The following is an 18,278-nucleotide window of genomic DNA, read 5'->3' as shown; positions in this document are numbered from 1 at the left end:
TTTACCATAAACTTCATGGTTGTGTCACTGTGTCAATCTTACCCTAACATTTACCTAAATATGGTTTTCCACTGTAATTGTCTTTTAAACTTTTCATCTACGTCTCCCCCACTTTCCATCCATCAGTGTGTTTAGATCATTTCAGGCCACTTTATTACAAATGAGGGATCTATGCTGACAAGATTGCTACCCTTTCTGCCACTCTTTTGATTTGTGAAGAATTTATAGTGACCCTTTCTGTCTTTGTATTCAGTAGTTTGGAAAATCCGTTTTGTTTTAGCATTTTCCAGACCCACCAAAAGAATTATAGAGAGACAGGATTTGTAAAAGCTGGCTTTTATCAAAGCAATTCATGTTTAGTTGTTGACTTAAAATTAATCTTAATCAAGTTCTCTCTTTTTGGTTCTCTTTTATGATTTTCCACACTCATTACCTCATAGCCACTTTCAGGCCTGTTTCTTCCACTGTATAAACTATATCTACATTTTGCCTGTGACCAGGTACAGAATTATTTGAAGAAACCTTAACTCTATTATTAGCTTGCTTCCCTACACTTGCTTGCCTACTGAGTCTCTCAATTATGTCTTTAAAAATAATCCCTGGATTTTTGTTTTGATTTTTGTAAGCACTGTTATTTAAAAACTGGTCTGCTTTCAATTTAAAGGCTCGTTGAGTCTAGGTATGATACAATTAACACTGCTTTTTGCTATTACCACAGAACTTTGTATTTGGCATATTTTGTGAGCACAGCCATAGAAGACCCATAGAATCAGAGAATATCAGGGTTAGAAGGGACCTCAGGAGATCATCTAGTCCAACCTGCTGCTCAAAGCAGGACCAGTCCCCAGACAGATTTTTGCCCCAGAGCCCTAAATGGCCCCCTCAAGAATTGAGCTCAACCCTGGGTTTAGCAGGCCAATGCTCAAACCACTGAGCTATCCCCAAAGCAGTGGAGCCACCGGTCCTGGGCTCTTGTGCAACATAATATAACAGCTTTTCTAGCAAGGTGGCTTCTGAAAAGGTGGGCACCGAATTTGCAGAGGGCTATTTTAGGTAATAACTTTAGAGAGGAAGGATGGCGTTGTTTAAATTACTGTACTATGACTCAAATCTACAGTAGACTCTAATCATGTGTCCACCACAGATTTCCTGTGTGTCCATGGGCAAGTCATTTTAATCTCTCTGTACCGTCTGTAAAATGGGGATAATACTTTTCTCCCTCAGGAAGGTTGTGAGGATAATTTAATTAATGTTTGACTAGTGCTCATATACTACTGCGATAAGTGTAGTAGCAAAATCTTTAAATACTCATTCACGGCAAGGTTTAGTGCATAACATCATCCATTATTTTCAGATCTCTGTAATACTTAGCAGGAAGGTATTAGTTAAAGTTTGTGTTAGTTACCTAAAAGTGTGTCAATATGTGAAAGACATAACAAGTAACGCTACAAACTCTTAGAGCATAGCATAATATATACAAGCTATATTTGCATCTTTTCATGAAGAAGTTTCTCCTTAATGCCCTAATCACAAAACATGATGGCATTTTAGTGTGCATGTTCTGGGCGTACCCTTTCTATATAGTGTCAGGAAGTTAAAGAAATCTGGAACTGACAATCATAGCAAATACTCTCTCCAAATATTTGTTCATTTGAGAGAAATCTTGAGAATAAATACACACAAATGTTCTCTTTTTCTATGAGTAAAGGGATGCATTACAATTGTTTAGAAGTCAGACAAACTACCAGCCAGCAACACAGACTGAGCCAGAACCTGGACTACAGCTAAGGAGTGCTCACCCCAGCAAGGGTGCAGAAGTGAAAAGGCAGCTTTATAGGATCTGATAGATTAAAATGAAAACACACCCTATAATTACTACTTTCAGATGCTTTTAAAAGTGGAGAATGATGAGCTGAGGCAGATGTACGGAGAATAGAGTAACTTCTACCCCCTATGAGCCACCTTTGCAAAATCACAATCACTTGTCAACCCAAGATGTATGACCGACCATAGCTGCCTGTCAGGATGAAACTCAAGGACGAGATCTAATGTATAGTCAGAAGCCTATGTGCATTCTCTGGTTCTTCCACTTCGTATATAGAGCTCCATCCTGCAAGATGCTGAGCATGATGCAGGATGGCCTTAAAATGGCCACCATCTCTCATTGTTCTTATTGGTATTTTGAGACCTCTACTTAGTCTCAGTGGTCCCATATACCGTCAGGAACCAGAGGGGGAGACAGTGGGGACAGAAGAATGTTGGGGCCAGGAGAGAGGTATTGAGGGGATGTAGAAGGGAGCCATCACCTAGAAATACCAGCTTACAAATGCCCCCTTTGCCAAACTAGCCCCTCCAAACACACTAAACTATCCTTCAATTTTGCCTTCTGTACACCCCTTTCACCACTTTATCCCCTCCCCCAACTTTTAGTTGCCAGTGTTTAGTATATTTGTAGAGAGTAGTTTTGTGAATGGGTGTTGAAAGACTGGTGTCCCTAGAATGGCAGAGTTAATATACTGGTGTGTGGCAGTGGTAAATTTGGACCAAATGTAGTGCCTGTCGATTTGGGAGGTTCCTTGATTTTATTGTTGACTCAAACAAAACTAAGATCATAAAACTCACTCCATATTTTGTCCCTAAGTTTGGCTGTTTCCAGGGTTTCCTTTCAGAGATCTTTGCCCTACACTTCAATTTCTTCTACCCAAAAAGAGATTCCCCTCTGCTTGTATACAGAGTGGAGTTAAAGATTCACATCTGCCACAGTGAGTCAGCAAGAATTAGCATATCCCCAACACGTTTTAACAAGGCGAGTCAATGTAAGAGCCCTACCACCTTGTTACATAGTGCAATGAGAATCACATTTAATGAAGGGATGTGTGTATGAGGGAACTTTTGTGATTTAGTACAAAAAATAAATAGTGAATGATGAGCGGGGATCTATTATGTGTATTTTGCTTTCAAGGATTAGTCTGCAAAAATTATTCATGAGGGAATTTCTAAATGTATTCTGGTAATCCTTACCTTTCAGATAAATATTGTCACCTAAGTTTTGGATATAGTTATATAACCAGATAACTTAGTCCATCAGTATTGTGTTAAGAAATTTGGTAATACATTTTCTCTAGTTACTAAAAGACCAGAGCTTTATTTAAATAATATTTCTCTAACATTAAGCTTCAGTAAGGTATTATATTATCTGTGATGTTTCCATTGGTCAAAATACAGGAACCAGTGATATGAGAAAAGATTTTAGAAAAGCACACTATCCTGCATTTTCTTACCATAAATTATTAATTTTTCATGATGCTGGATGGTTCCTTAATAATAAAAGCTCTCATTAACTTTACTCATTTTAAAATATTATATAAAGGACTAGCATTAAGTGACAATCTCCCAGTCTTACAGTTCAAGTGAACAATATAGAAATCACATCAAGCACAAACATTCACATTTTCAAGGCTCAGGCTTTTGATTAGGTTGAATATATTTTGTATATTTTGCTATGTACATTTATAAGATAGTTCGGCTAGAAAGCATTCTCCCTATTTTCTCAATCATGGTGTCTCCTCTGGATTTCATTTCCCACCTTCATCTACTAAAACCTGAGCGAATTCACCTTCAAACCTTAATGTAAGGTCCATTTTCCTCTCACTCTTTGAGATGTGAGAAGGTCAGGAAACAGTATGTAGGTTTGGGAGGATTTGGTATTAATTTCCCAAATGGATATTGATAGTCCCAGTGGTTTTGTTTTCTTTTGCATACTGTTTGTGTTTATTTCATTGTACGTGTGCTGTGCATACAACATTGAAGGTCTGGTTTACACACAGTTTTTTGTACCAATATACCTGTTTTGGTTAGGGGTGTGAGTTGAGTTAGAGATGCATCCATAGAAAGGGTTATAATATCATTCTTATTTATTATTTGTATTATCATAGAACGTGGGGGCCATAGGCATGGACCTGTTGTTACTTGGTACTGTATGACACAGAACAAAAAAACAGTCTCTGCCCCAAATTCCTTACAATCTAAATTGGGATGATTAAAAGCTCTGTTTTAGCCATGTTCAGTTTGAGTTGACAGCTAAACATCCACAAGGAGATGTCAGAGACAGAGAGACAGACTGAGATTTTAGTTCTGGGCAGGAGATAGGTCTGGAGTAGAAAGGTAGATCTGTGAGTAGTCCACAAAGAGATGATAGTTGAATTTTATTTACAGATGAGATTACTCTAAAATAAGGTGTATAGGGCAAAGAGAAAGGGTCCCAGGACAGAGCCCTGTGGAATCCCCATAGGAAGTTGGAGAATGGATGAAAAGGATCCTCTGAAAGACATGCTGAAGGTGCAATTAGAGAGGTAGAAGGAGAACCAGGAGAGGACAGAGTAACAGAACCGAAGGGAGGACAAGATTTCAAGAAGGGGGACATCGTTGACTGTGCTGAAGGTAGCTGCAAGTCAGAGGATGAGGATGGAGTACTGGTTCTCAGATTTGATTAGGAAGAGGTCATTAGAGACTTGGGTGAGAATGGGTTCATTGGCATCCAAGGGGTAGACGCCATGTTGGAGATGGTCTAGGATGGAATTGGAGGAGAGGAGCTCCAGACAGCGATAGTAAACAGCATGTTCTAAGAGCTTAAAGATGAAAGTGAGAAGGGAGGTGGGGCGAAAGTTTGAGAGGCAAGTGGGGTCACATGTGTAGGGGGGGTTAAGATGGGAAAGACTTAATCATGTTTGTATTCTGAGGAGGAAGAACCAGAGGAGAGTGGTAGGTTACGGAGAAAAGTAAGGGGTGGGGATGACAGTGCATGCCAGCCTGGAAGCCCAGTGGATGAGACTGGGTCACTGGGGCATGTGGAGAGATTAGAGGAGGAGAGCAGCCAAGAAACTTCTCCATGTGTGACCGAGGAGGAGGAGTTGTAGAAGAAAAGGGGAAGGGTAGGGAAGGCGGGTCTAGCATTGTACCACTTTGACTATATCAGTATAGGTACACCAATACAGCCTTTGGGTGTAGATAAGTCCTAAATAAATGTCCACAGGGAAGTCCACAGGTGCACAAGGTATGAGATCTTCTGTAAACATTCAAACTAGATGTACGTATGTTCCCCACTACAAAGAACCATGTTTTGCTAGTGTTTTTCTGTTATCAAGTTGGTTGCTCTGACTTCACGTATTTGTTGTTGTATAATAATTGTGCCATTTTTATTAGCTTACTGTGCACTTCTTTTGGCTTCATTTTCATATTATTTTATGGCCTTTATGATATTACTCATTATGGGCTCTGTTTTCTATAATCTGTCCTGTCTAGATTTCCCTAACTTGGTTTATAATGGTTTCTGTGTTCTTTTTCACTCTGCTCCTTAAAAAATAGAAGTTGTGAGACTCAGCTTTCTTAAACTCGTATCCTTCTCTTTTGAGTTCAAAATTGTGTGTATAAATCTTAATGCTGCATTCAAAGCTCTGGATATTGAAGTTTGCTGTTTGTCCACCAAGTAGGCACTGGCTGTGCAAGGGCTTATCAAATCTGGAAGGAAAGAGGGAGGTTATCTTTATTTCCATTTATTCCTTAATTCCTGCCAGCAAAGGTGCAAATTGGTACCTACTGTTGAGGGTGGTTTTCTATCGTGGTCACCTTTCCACTAGGATGGAATGGAAAGATACTGATTCATGTCACACAGGCCACTGAATAAATGTCAGAGAGTAGTAACATTTTGTCACTAGTGAGGAGGACTAGATGTAACTGATAATCTGTATGTCAAGGGCCACAGATCCAATTACCAGTAACCTGAGCCATCTAGTTTCTGTCTATTTTGTATTTTGTCTCATTTATATCCTTTGAAATTACAATAAAAGGTGTAACGAAAAGTCATTAATGAGGGAGGGAAAGTTTTCTAATTGGTGGTTCTCTGCTCTCATGCTGTGCAGAATGCTTAGAATGGAATAATGACTTCTCGAGAAATCACATTTCAGAAAGTAAAACTTTTTAAAAGGCTTTCTTTTATAATGGGCATTGCTGGTCGTGGTTTGTAACCTGCATTCTAATCTCCTTTTCTGTTGGATGCTACTTCAACCTCAAAACTACCATTCTTTAATTGGAGCTGTTCTGTCAGCTCACGGTAACACAGCCTTTTTTCTGTTCAAAGTACTTTCAGCATTTCAGGCCAGATGATTTATCTGAAAGAATAGTTCTCTATTTAAAGAAATAGCAGCAGACTACTAGTTACCAAATACAGGAACTTACTTTAATAGATGCTTTGTTTTAGGAGCAAAACTATCAATTATGCACATTTTGTGATCTGACAATTTCAAATAAAAGACTCGGTTTATGGTTGTGTGCATTTGTTGTAAATTCAGATTATGTTGTAGTGCTGTATTGCCTTTCCCAGACCAGTGAGGCTGAAACGGAGGAAAATGCATCTGATTGAAGTTACTGTACTACTCGTAGTTTCTTTCATTCTACACACAAATGGAACCAATTTTATTTGGTATTAGTGCAGAACAGAAAGGTCATTTTCTTATTACATACAGTAGATGCTACAAAGAAGGACTGGTGCACTGCAGATCTATTCCCTCAATCTCTCCCTCACTAAACTAGGTGGAATTTCAGAACAACATATAATGTTATACACTCTATTGTACAAGCTAAAATACCTAGGTATAATGGGATGAGTTTATGGTGAAGAGGCAGTTTTAACTCTGATAAATGTTTATGATGTGAGTAGTATCTCAGCATATGTAGTATAAATCTGTAAGAGGTGAGAGGCCTCTCATATATCATATAATCATATGAGGAATTGCATTTATCTTGCATCTTTTACCCTGTCACCCATACATTGTAAATTAATGTCCACTGTGACTTCAGCCTCTGAATAGCTTTCAACCAACCACTTTTTCATTCTTATAAACAACTAAAAAGGAGGGGAAAATAGAAACTAAATCTTAACTACACATTACACGCCCCACAAATGCTATAATTATTCATTGTCTGCATATAAAGCAGTCTGTTTATATCACACCATAAAAATATTCAAGAAATCCAGGAAATTATTGCATATTTCCTGGAAAAATAGCAAGAAATTACTTACGTCATTAGGGCTATATATACCAGTCCCAACCATAAGCAGCTTTCCATAGACTTACCATAGACAACCTACTTACCATAAGTATAGACCTAGAGAGCCTCCTAGAAAATAACAAAAATTGTGTAGGAAAAAGCCCTTGTTAACAGCTATGACATCTTACCCACCTATCTTGTCTTTGAAGCAACAAATTCAAGTGCTCGCCCGGGAGCCACTCACCAGTTACTTTGGTCTTCCTATCCTGTTCCATCCCTTTGGAGACCATCTGTTTCACATCCTGCATTTCTGGACTATGGTTACAACCGATTGGTGGGCTTTCGAGGTTGTGGAAGTGCATTTCCATTTGGCAATCCATTTGGCCCACAGACATTGTCTGAGGTTTGTGGTGGGAAACCATCATTAGGAATACAGGGTTCTACCATTTGGCCTATCAGCAGATCACAGAGTATTCACGAAGTTCCTAGCCATTGTAGCAGACTGCCTCAGACGAATGGGATCCAAATATTCCCATAGTTGGAGAACTGTCTAGTTTGTGGACTGTCAAATAGAGAACATCATCCAGCATATCCGCAGCTGTCCACTCGACTGGGTCTGTTAATAAACAAAGAAAAGTCAATATTGATCCTAACAAAGAAAACAGAATTTATCCATCTGTGGCCTATCTCCCCTCATCAAGATTTCACACAATTCTTGAATTGTGTACACACCTGCAAGCACAAGTTAGGACTTCTGTAATAACACGCCTTAGGTACCTTTGTGACTCCACATGTGAGACTGCTTACAGAGCTGGTCAGGGTCAATATATTGACTAGACAAACATCAGCTGGACATGCCGGTGCATATCCTGACCACTGTTATTCAGTCGCTGAACCGGTGGATGGATCTAGCAAAAGTTTACAAGGAAGTTCCCTTCTCTCATCCTGTATCAAAGATTTGCATGACAAACACATGCACCTTAGGTTGGGGAGCCACATTGGTAAATCAACAGTTCAAGGTTTGTGGTTGTCTCAGGAAATGTCCCTCCACAAAAATATACTGGAGTTGAGAGCTATCTTCCGAGACTGAAAGGCTTTTCTTGCAGAAATAAAAGGACTTATTATTCAATTAATGATGTACAACATAACTGCCATGTTTTATTTAACCAAACAGGAAGGGGCAAGATCCTCCCAACTGCTCCAAAAGGCAATGCAGTTTGGAATTTTTGTATTCTTTATGGTATTACTTTAACAGCTAAGCATCTGCCTGGGATCCACAATCAGCTAGCAGACGCTGTAAGCAGGTAACCTATGAACAAGCATTAGTGGTTGATAAAAGCTGTGATTCAAACCATCTTCTTGCATCTTCTTTCCCAAGCATGGACTTGTTTGCAACCAAAAATAACACAAAATGTCAACAGTTCTGTGTTGAGGGGGACAGAGTTCTGGATCCAAGAAACCCACTTCTGGTTCCTTGGATCCCCAGGTCTGTGTTACACATACCCCGCCTCCTCTCCCCCCCCCCCCCCCCCACTGCCAGGAATAATAAAGAAGATCAAGCCAGAAGCAGAGCCCCTGCATGACTGAGGCAATTTTAATATGTGGACCTTCAAAGCCTCTCAATATGGTCACCCAAAATCTTAACTCTAATTCCAGATCTGATCTCCCATAACCAGAGATACATCTTACATCCAGATCTTGAAATGCTCCATCTGACAGCATGGACGCTCAATGGCTAATGTCATCAACAAGGACACTGCCTCTCTGATATTCAGGATATATTCAGACACAATATGAGATCTACATACCTGTCTAAATGGAAGAGATTTTCAATATGGGCTTGACAAAAACTATCACTGTTGAAATCTCAAATCGCAGCCATTCTGGACTACTACTTGCACCTTAACAAATCTGCTGTCTGTGGATACACTTGACAGTGATGTCAGGCATTCACCCCCTGTACAACAATCTTCAGTATTCTCTCACCAAGTGGTGAAGAGATTTCTGAAAAGTTTATCAAAATTCTTTCCTCCAGTAAAACAGCCCTTTCTAAGCTGGGACTTTAATTTAGTTCTGTAAGGGCTCAGCTTACTACATACTTGCTACATGCTCTCTCTTTAAGTCTCTAAGGTATCTTTTCTAGTGGCAATAACATTGACCAGAAGAGTGGGAGAATTGCAAGCACAATGGCAGGCTCACCATATAAGTTTCCATTAAACTGTACCATAACTTTCTCCCTAAGGTGGTTTCATGGTTTCATTTAAACCAAAATATTTACCTACCAATATTTTTCCTAAAGCAATATTCAAATAAAGGGGAAGAAAAGTTACATTCCTTGAATGTGCATAGAACACATTTCTATCTGGACAGAACTAAGCATTCAGAAAGTCTCCTAGACTGTTTCTAGCATAGAATTATTTAATTATATAAATTAACAGGATGTAAAAAACTTTATACAAACTCAGGCTTTCAAGACCCAGGTAAGTTAAGCTTGAGGAATGTCAATCGCAAAAAAAAGTCACTTCATAGTATAGTTCCAAGAAATTAATGTCAATATTTTCACTGATACCTTTTGTCACTGTGGAAAAAGCTAGTTTAAAAAACAGTTGAAATGCAGAGTAGTTGTGCTCCTTTCCTGAATAGTAGCTGTTTTCTCCAGCACCTTAAGAGCTGATATCTGCTTTTTTACACAGGGAAACTGATTAATTTTGTCCAGCTACATTGATGTCATGAATAAGATTTCCATAGAATGTCCAGGGGTGGGGGGGAAGAGAAGTCAATGACACTTGAGTATATTAAGCTATCTGGGTCTTTGTAAAACATTATTGTATCCAGACAGAAAGGTTATTTGATTTCTTCTGCACGTTTAAGTTGTATATCTTTGTCCACAGCTTCAATATCAGCAACTTTGGCTTCAGCAGCTTGAATTTCTACTTCCGTCAGGTCATTTGGATCCTGAGCCTCAATTGTCTTAAATTCTTCATTTGGCTGGGTGGCAGACAGATCATTTTCTTGTGACTGACTGTTAAATTGCATCTTTGCCTGTTTGCTTTCCAAGGCTAGTTGCCGGTTCCTCTCAATTCTTCGCTGTTGCTCCTCTGTTAGGACAGTACTTGAGTGAGAATCAAATTCTTCCTTCATGTTTTCAGAAAAGGGGTCTAATTCTTCTTCATTTTGAGCCCATTATTTCCCCCTCCACTACCTTCATTACTTGTAAAATCTTCATGTAAAATTGGAAGATCAAGTCTAATTCGCTTTAAGCAGGTTTGGACTTCCTTTTTATTTCCCAAAGACTCTACTCTCTCCATGAAATCATCAAACTGCAGTTTTGGAAACAGCCTATGAGCCCAGTGTTCCATGTGTCTTAAAAGTGCCTTCAAGTCCTCTGTCTCATGTCCTTTACCCTTAAATTTTGCATTATCAAATACATGTCGCAAGGCTGGAAGTCCTCTCTTTGAAATTAACCTTTGAGCATCTAATTTAGGTATCGGCCTTTTAATTGCATTCTGTGTAGACACAGTAGAATCCTTCATTTGGGATGGTTTATTTCCATCTTGCTCTTCATTGGTGAGGGCTCCTTCAACATCGTCGCTCCCTGGGGAGGAAGGAGGTGGAAAAGGTGGAAATGTTTGATCTTCTGTATCATCATACTCAGGAAGATCAAACAATTTTTTTGCTAGTGGATCTATCATCTTCACAGTTAAGCTTTTTCCCCTGAGGGCCAGCCCCGGCCTCGCATGGGCCCCTCCTTCACGTCCCGGCGGCTGGAAGGCAACTCCAGCGCGCCCACCACTTGCATGCTCCCGCACACCGACACACATACAGATAGAAGGTCAAAAGTGAAGCTGTCTCAGCACAAAGAATCTCCAATTGTATCTCCTTGTGCATCAGGCTCTACTATCAGCTGGTTAGTAAAAGCCCAGTGACAAAATAACTGTTCATTCAGCAAGAGCTCAATCCACTTCAATGACATCTGTCAAGAACCTATCAATTTTAGATATTTGTAAAGCAGCAACATGGTCCTCAATTCACATGTTCACTGTGCATTATTGTCCAGGCTTCCAGAGAAGATGTGAAATTTGGTACAACTGTGCTATGTTCGTTCTTTCATTAGGCTTCTGATACCCACATCCAGCAAGGGCTACTGCTTGGAAGTCAACAACAATGGAATATATATGTATATAAAAATAATGAGAAGTGGTTATTTACATGTACAGTAACTGTGGTTCTTGTTGTGAGAGATGTTTGTCTCTCTCTATATGTTTGCCTCTCTCTCTCTCTCTCTGTGTGTGTGTGTGTGTGTGTGTGTGTGTGTGTGTGTATATATATATATTCCACAACCCATCCAGCATCTGCACTACTTCAGAGTCTGTAAACATTGGTTTGCAGGTGACAAAGGAACTTGGGGTGTTGGGGCAGCTCTGCCCTTTATGCCCTTGGTGGAAGACACAAATATATGCAGGATATGCATGCACGGTCCTAATGGGTGTTAATCACTAAAATGTTCCAGCTTGAGTGCACTGGATGCATACCCTCCAATAGTGGAATATATACCAACAACAAATCTTGAAGAACCACAGTTACTGTATAGGTAACTAATCATTTCTTCTTCCCTCAGGATATTTATTGCTTAAAGGAATATTCCGTGCATTCCCACAAATATCTCAGGATATTGCAGGATTTGAAGCAGACACTGTGTGACCCATTGGAAAAATGAAAATCTCTCCCTTCCAAAGGCATAAAAATCCCTTTGAGACTTTGAAGGTCATAAAACAATGGATCTTAAACCTATCATTGGTACAGATTCAAATTGTCCATTCTGCATATCAGACCAGAGTAATTTGGCCATCAAATTCCAGATTTGGAAGGAAAGAAGGAAAATTTTTGTCACAGGTTGAAATTTTTTTTTAATGGCAGCTGTATGGAGACATAGAAGTTAAAGGTGTGTGGTAATGCAATTGACACAGATGATTCTGAACACCTTGCCAATTCTACCTAACAGATTGATATGGCAACCTTAGTATTTCTTTGTACTTCCCTATACTGGATTTACTATAAGAAGTACCTTGAATATTGCAAAATAATTAGGTTAACTAACTGCTTATATGTATTTAGAGACAGGTTCTGATTCCCTTCTGAGTTAAGTATTACTTTAATCCTCAAGCAGCCCTATTGATTCACTGACGCTGTATAAGTTATAACTATTCATGTGTGAGGGTATCAAGATCTAGCCCATTGTTATCTCAGACAATTGGCAAATTTAAGTAACACTGCTGTATCACATAGATCCCCAATTTATCAAATATGTCCACGTATGTGTGGAGTTAGTGTATATGTGTATATACATATATATATAGGGGGTCTGGTTGCTATATATTTAGGTTGTCTAACACCTTCAATTATAAAAGATTCTTGACAACTTTTAGTAGAAATTCTACCGCCTCTATTGTTTCCAGGAGACCTTTGAAATTTAGCAGGGAGAAAGCCCTTGGGCTAGAGAAGTGCATTTTCTTTGTCCCATTAAATTCTATTCCGATTTAGCTGAATTATAAACTGTTAACTATCATAATTTTCATCCTCTCAATTGCATGCCTCAGGAAGACGTTGGCAGCATGCCAACATATAATGGAACACGTTCTAAAGAGCCAGATTTGTGTTGCTTCCGCTGTTGTAGAAGCAGCAGCAGTCACTGTACTTGGGATGAGTGGAGCTGCTGGAGCAGTATGGGAAGAGCTGAACCAGATCAGGCTCTCCCCTCCACAGTCTCTCAGCCCTGCACCCTGCCTATGGTCCCAGCATCCCATTCACTGGAGTTACTACATGGGACAGGAACTCCCTCGTGTCCTTGAGCATGGAAAGAGCCAGGCCAGGCTCCCCCTACAATCCTGTGGAGTCAGCAGGTGACCCCAACAGCCCATTTCCCACCCCTTTCCCCAGGGCACTACACCTCACAGGGGTGGGGGGAGAGAGAGGCATCCAAGATAGACTCCCCATCCCAACCAGTCTGTGGGCACAACCCATCCCACCTCTACCCCCAGCTGAACAGACTTGTCCTGTTGCCAGCTAAAGTATTCGTAATTTTAAGTGCATGACTTTCCCACCCAGATAACGTTCATTTAGCATAGTTCTTTTGTGTGTCTGTGTGTTTGCATAGACGAGAGAGTGAGGTTTTTGGTGCTGAACAAAACAACTGAGAACTCTCAGTTGCTCAGGAACAGCCTGCTGTAGGGCCTACTTAAACATTCTAGTGCTGCAGACATCTGACCTCAGGCCGTGGGTGAAAGCAGATTGAATATGTCATAGAAATGGTTTGTCTTTGGATGATAGCTGCATTTCTCACAAAGCACCCCACTATGGAATGATATTAGTGGTGAATGTGGAGAATGCGCTTTTTCAGTAGCTTGAGGTGTACTTATATGACGTTAGCTGGTGAGTGACATGGTAAATAAAATCCAGAGGGAAAAGGATGTACAGTTAAATATATGTTTTGGTGACAGGCACTGCAGCAGCAAAAGCAAAGAAAAAAGAAAGAGCTGCAGCAGATACACAAGGTAAAAATGAGGAGAAAGAAGAAACAAATGCCTTCTTAAACTAATGGCTCTTTGAATGTTTTATCCATTATCCCAAACTGGGCTAGGAAAGATCTATTTCACAGGCAATTTTTATTCTTGTTCATTTCTTAATACATCTTCTATATGTCTCTCAGAGATCCATGTTTATAAAACACTTATTAGGAAGGGAACTAAGTCATTTGAGGGGGGAAATGGTCTGTATTTAGTACAGCATTATTTTACCTTGCCGAGAATTTAAAAATATTTTGTCGTTGCCTTTTGCTGCTAATTTCAGTACCAGAATCACATTACTCCCTGTAGTGGATCTCCTTTCCTGCCAGTAGATTTCTCAGCAAACGGAAAAGCATTAAGTCATTTTCTCTAATTATGTGTGTCTCTAAATATCTAATTATCATTGGGAACAAATTGCATGTTACAAAGATAATATTATGGAGAACTGTTAATCTGTGAGGCTGCTGGTTTTGAGTTTTTGAACGGTCTCTGCAGCTGCTATAGCAGAATTTTTGCCACCTGGACACTTCATTATCATTTTGTATTTAAACTCAAAACCAGCTGATTTGAGGTCATAATATTGGACTTGGCTTCTTCCTGCATTCTGCACATTCAGGTAAGGGAAAGTGCCTAAATAACCTTCACTCTTTCTTCATCTCCGTGATACTTTGGCATTCTGAGAAATAAAGAGTGTGTGGAAAGAATAAACATTAAAATATTTAGTTTGGGTGAAAGATTAATTGGTTTTTTTTTTCTGGTAATACTTTTGTCACGTTGTCTAGAGTGGCTCATGACCATGAGTGTCTACCTCCGGGCAGACTTTCAAAAGCAGGGCAGACACCCCAACTGGTAGTATGTTCTATAATTGGATTTCACCAACTCAGTACCAAATGTGAATTTCCCAAGTACTACAATAGTCTTATGATGGAGTCACAGACAGTCCCCTTAGACACTCCATTCTATCTTGCCACCCAGGCAAGCTGGACTATGTGATAAATGGTCACTTCTACCAAAAATAACAAAATATTCAGGTTACACCCAATCCCAAGAGACCAGTCACTCACCCAGGTCGATTTGCATGCTAGATCTCACACCAAAGACAATGCTGGTAGACAATTCTATAGTAAACTAACTAAAGGTTTATTAGCTAAGAAAAAGAAATGAGAGTTATTGAGAGGTTAAAGCAGGTAAAAATATATGTACAGGTGAGTTGCAGTCTATAATTTCAAAAGGTAGAGGAGATGTAGTAATCTGCCAGTTTCCCAAAAGTCTTTTAGGGGTACCGAGAGTAACTGGGGAACTTCATTGTCTTGTTCAGTTATTCTGCCCTGTTAGAATCCAAACAGTCCAGAGATGAAGAATTTTCCATGTGTCTGTATTTATAGCTTCTTCTCACCGAAACCAAGCAGACATCAACAGTTCCCACAAAGGTCTCTTCTCCGTTGAGGTGGGAGGGGAAGGAACACACTTCACAGAGTCTTTGAGCCTTGATCTCACACAGTGGCTCATTTGCATTTAATGAAGAGGACGTAACATCTTGTAAGAGACCACCATTTGCATTACAGGAGGCTTCTTTCTCATTTGTTTGGTTATATAGTTACAGGGATATATACAACGCAAATGTTTGCCATTACATTATAACATGGGGTATAGTTGAGTGAGAACAATACATATAGTATCCTATAAACATTTTATAAAACACTAAACACATTCTTATTAACTTATCAACTAATATTTATTTTGATAATACTAATATACAAGTAAGCAAGAGTGGCTTCCAGCTCTACATTTGTAAGTGTTCAGTGAAACCTGAAGTCTTGGCATGAGCTGGCACCTGGTCTGCCAATGTCACAAGTTTATTTTGAATTGCACCACTGACGTGTGGCTACATTATCACATGGTAAATACATAGGCTTTTCTTGCCAAATACAGTACCAGGCATCTGCATAGTAATTACATACTTCTGCAGATTACTTGATAATTACGTTTAGGAAACTTTAAAGTAATTAACGTAATCTGCACTTTGGTTTAGAAAGGGGAAATTACCAGGTTCTTACCCTATGATTATTTCTGAATGCACTGCACTTTTGTGTTCCATGTTACATACCACCAGCACAATCCTGACAACTGCTGAGTATCCTTCAATTCTCATTGCAGTCAACGGGCATTTGGCAACTGCAGGATGAGGTCCCTAGTAATCAAATATTAAGCAGAGCTTGTGAGTAAAGAGTATATTATGTGCAATGGTGCACTGTATACAAACAACATTATTGATTTTCAATTGTAAATTCCAGTGTTCTGAGCTCAAAGGCATATTGTGAGTATTTTAGGTGTAAAATTTTACTCACATTAAAACTTTATTTCTAGGGTTTAAATTCCAGATTCTTTTAAATTCTTTTTCACATCAGTCCTTTAAACCACAAGATTTTAAAGAAAACATTCATGGAAAAGACTTGGTTCTGTTCTTAAACAGAGCTAGGAAGATATTATTTGTTTGCATTGTAGTCTTAGTGTTACAATCAAGAATATGGAGGAGTGCTGATTAGTGGATGTTGGGATTACCACTCACGGCCTGAAGGATGTGTTTGAAAAAGTAATACAAGAAATCTGGAAATTGATCTAAACAATAGTCATAATGCTGCCCCCTGTCCTGCATAATCAGATCAGTGAAATTCTGTCAGTATTCAAGACAGGTACTAGAACAAAACCAAACTAGTGAAATTCATTAATAATCTAGCCTCACAGGAATTGAGCTAAAACATTTCCTATGTTACTTTCCTGACAAAGTTACTTAAACAAATCCAACACTTTTAGAACCATATGAGAAATTCCAGCCCCAATTCTGCTCTTCTAGTTATGCAGATGACCTTGAAAATATATACCAAGTATTATAGAGGCAGTGTCATCTGCCTGAGTCTGAAGACAACCCGAAACAATAACTCAAAGAGGTGTGAACTGCCGTGTTCATCTCAGTCACTTTCCCAGGGACTTTGCAAATCTGCAGTCATGAAATTTGGTATTTTTCCAAGATGTTATGGAATTTGACATTTTGCTGCAGCCACAAACACTTTTTTATTTTCTGTCTCCTTGCCCTGCTGGGACCTGCTTGCAGCTGCTGCTTGATCTTTAGTTTTTCCCACAGAGGGGAATTAATTGGATTAGAGTGCATGTCCCTTGCACTGTTCCGTGCATCAGAGATTAGGGAGCAAAACTGGATTCCAACCTGCAACCAGGGACTGGAGGGATCCTAAATCACAGTATCCCTCCCGCCTTCTAGCAGATCCTCTCAGCTTATCCCCTTTTCCTGCTTCTCTCCCTGGCCCAGCTCCTCACCATGACTGATTGATTACTCTCATGTGTGTCCTACAAGCTCCCCACTCTCCCAAGCCATCTCACTCCTTTTGCTCCCACTCAGCCTAGAGACAGCCCCATTTTCAATCCATATACTTTCTTCCTGCGCCATCTGAACCCACCTACCATGACCACCAGTCTGTGCCTATATCTCAAAGGCTCTGCCTCCCCCTAATTACTCATCTTTCCATAACTCTCTTTCTGACTCTGTTTCCTCCATCTGCTCACCGTGTTTTCTGCTTTATCCAGTCCATCACCTCCCCACCATTCCCCCCTCCAGTCCATGACAAGTTGAAAACTCACATGAAATTCCGTCTTCTAAAGAAGTTCAGCAATGAGGGGGTTAATATTCCATTCACTTGAATAAAAAATGGTGTCTCTGTTTAATCATGCCCTGGATATTGATTGTATTTGATCCGTTTTGTGTGTGAGTGCGTATGTGCCCTCAAAGGAGCACTCTTTTCTCTCATCCCCGTCAGAGGATTTCTCCTCCCTCATTTCAGCAACATTCTTTGACCAAAGAGAGCTGGATGAGGTGCGATTTAGAGCCCATCAATTCCTTTCTTTGTTCAGACACAGAAGTTGCTGCAGAACAATATATGAAGCTATACTCGCAGCACTTGCCAACGAAGGGAAGAAGAGACTGGGTCTAAGAATCAAACCAAGTTCTCTTGTCTGGCAGTGCAGACAAGCAAAGGACAATATGTAATTACACTGTCCTGACGCATATTGCCAGCAGTATAGTTAAAATATAAGGTTAGCTGTAATGGCTTATACATTAACTGTCTTTGGAAAATTAAAATTTCTCTTAAAAAATTAAATTTGAAAAATCATGTGTCACATTGTAGAGTGTTGTGGTGCAGAGACAAAGAACCATACATGTAGGATGACTCTACACAAATAGACTGAGTTTAAGAGTTGTAACAGCCTTTACTCCGGACTTTCCAGCTTTAGTGGTTTGTCTCCTCAGTAATGATACTTTAATGCAGCTTGCCTGTGTTTAAAATGAGAAGTGCTTTTGTTAGTTTGTGTGTTAGTTGTGTGCTCTCACGCAGTTTACAAGGTGGAGAAACAAGGCTCATCTCCCTGGCTTCCTGTGCCTCAGCTGGTGCATTGTTCTCCAGGCTGGCTACTCCCCAAATGTGTATCCTACCCATGTAATATTCCTCCCTAAAGCACAGTTCTCTCGTTAAGCTTTTACAATATTAATCCACCAAAAGTGTTTTTTAGTAATACCGTGTTTTGTAATTAAATTTTAATCTGCATATCTTTCTAAATTATAAACTCCTTCAAGTAGGGGCCATGTCTTTGTTTGTA

The 18,278-nt window shown here is 39.6% G+C and overlaps 1 protein-coding gene and 1 pseudogene across 1 annotated transcript in view; one reads left to right on the top strand and one right to left on the bottom strand.

Moving 5' to 3' along the window:
* Positions 1-18,278, top strand: part of ATRNL1 (attractin like 1) — a 1,006,335-nt gene that overhangs the window by 938,087 nt on the left and 49,970 nt on the right. The gene's annotated exons all lie outside the window — the stretch shown is intronic.
* Positions 9,892-10,760, bottom strand: LOC117879833 (annotated as a pseudogene).

This window comes from Trachemys scripta, chromosome 7 (assembly GCF_013100865.1).
Source record: "Trachemys scripta elegans isolate TJP31775 chromosome 7, CAS_Tse_1.0, whole genome shotgun sequence".
NCBI lineage: Eukaryota > Metazoa > Chordata > Testudines > Emydidae > Trachemys > Trachemys scripta.
Note: the sequence above shows the minus strand (reverse complement) of the source record. Positions and strands in the feature narration are given on the sequence as shown.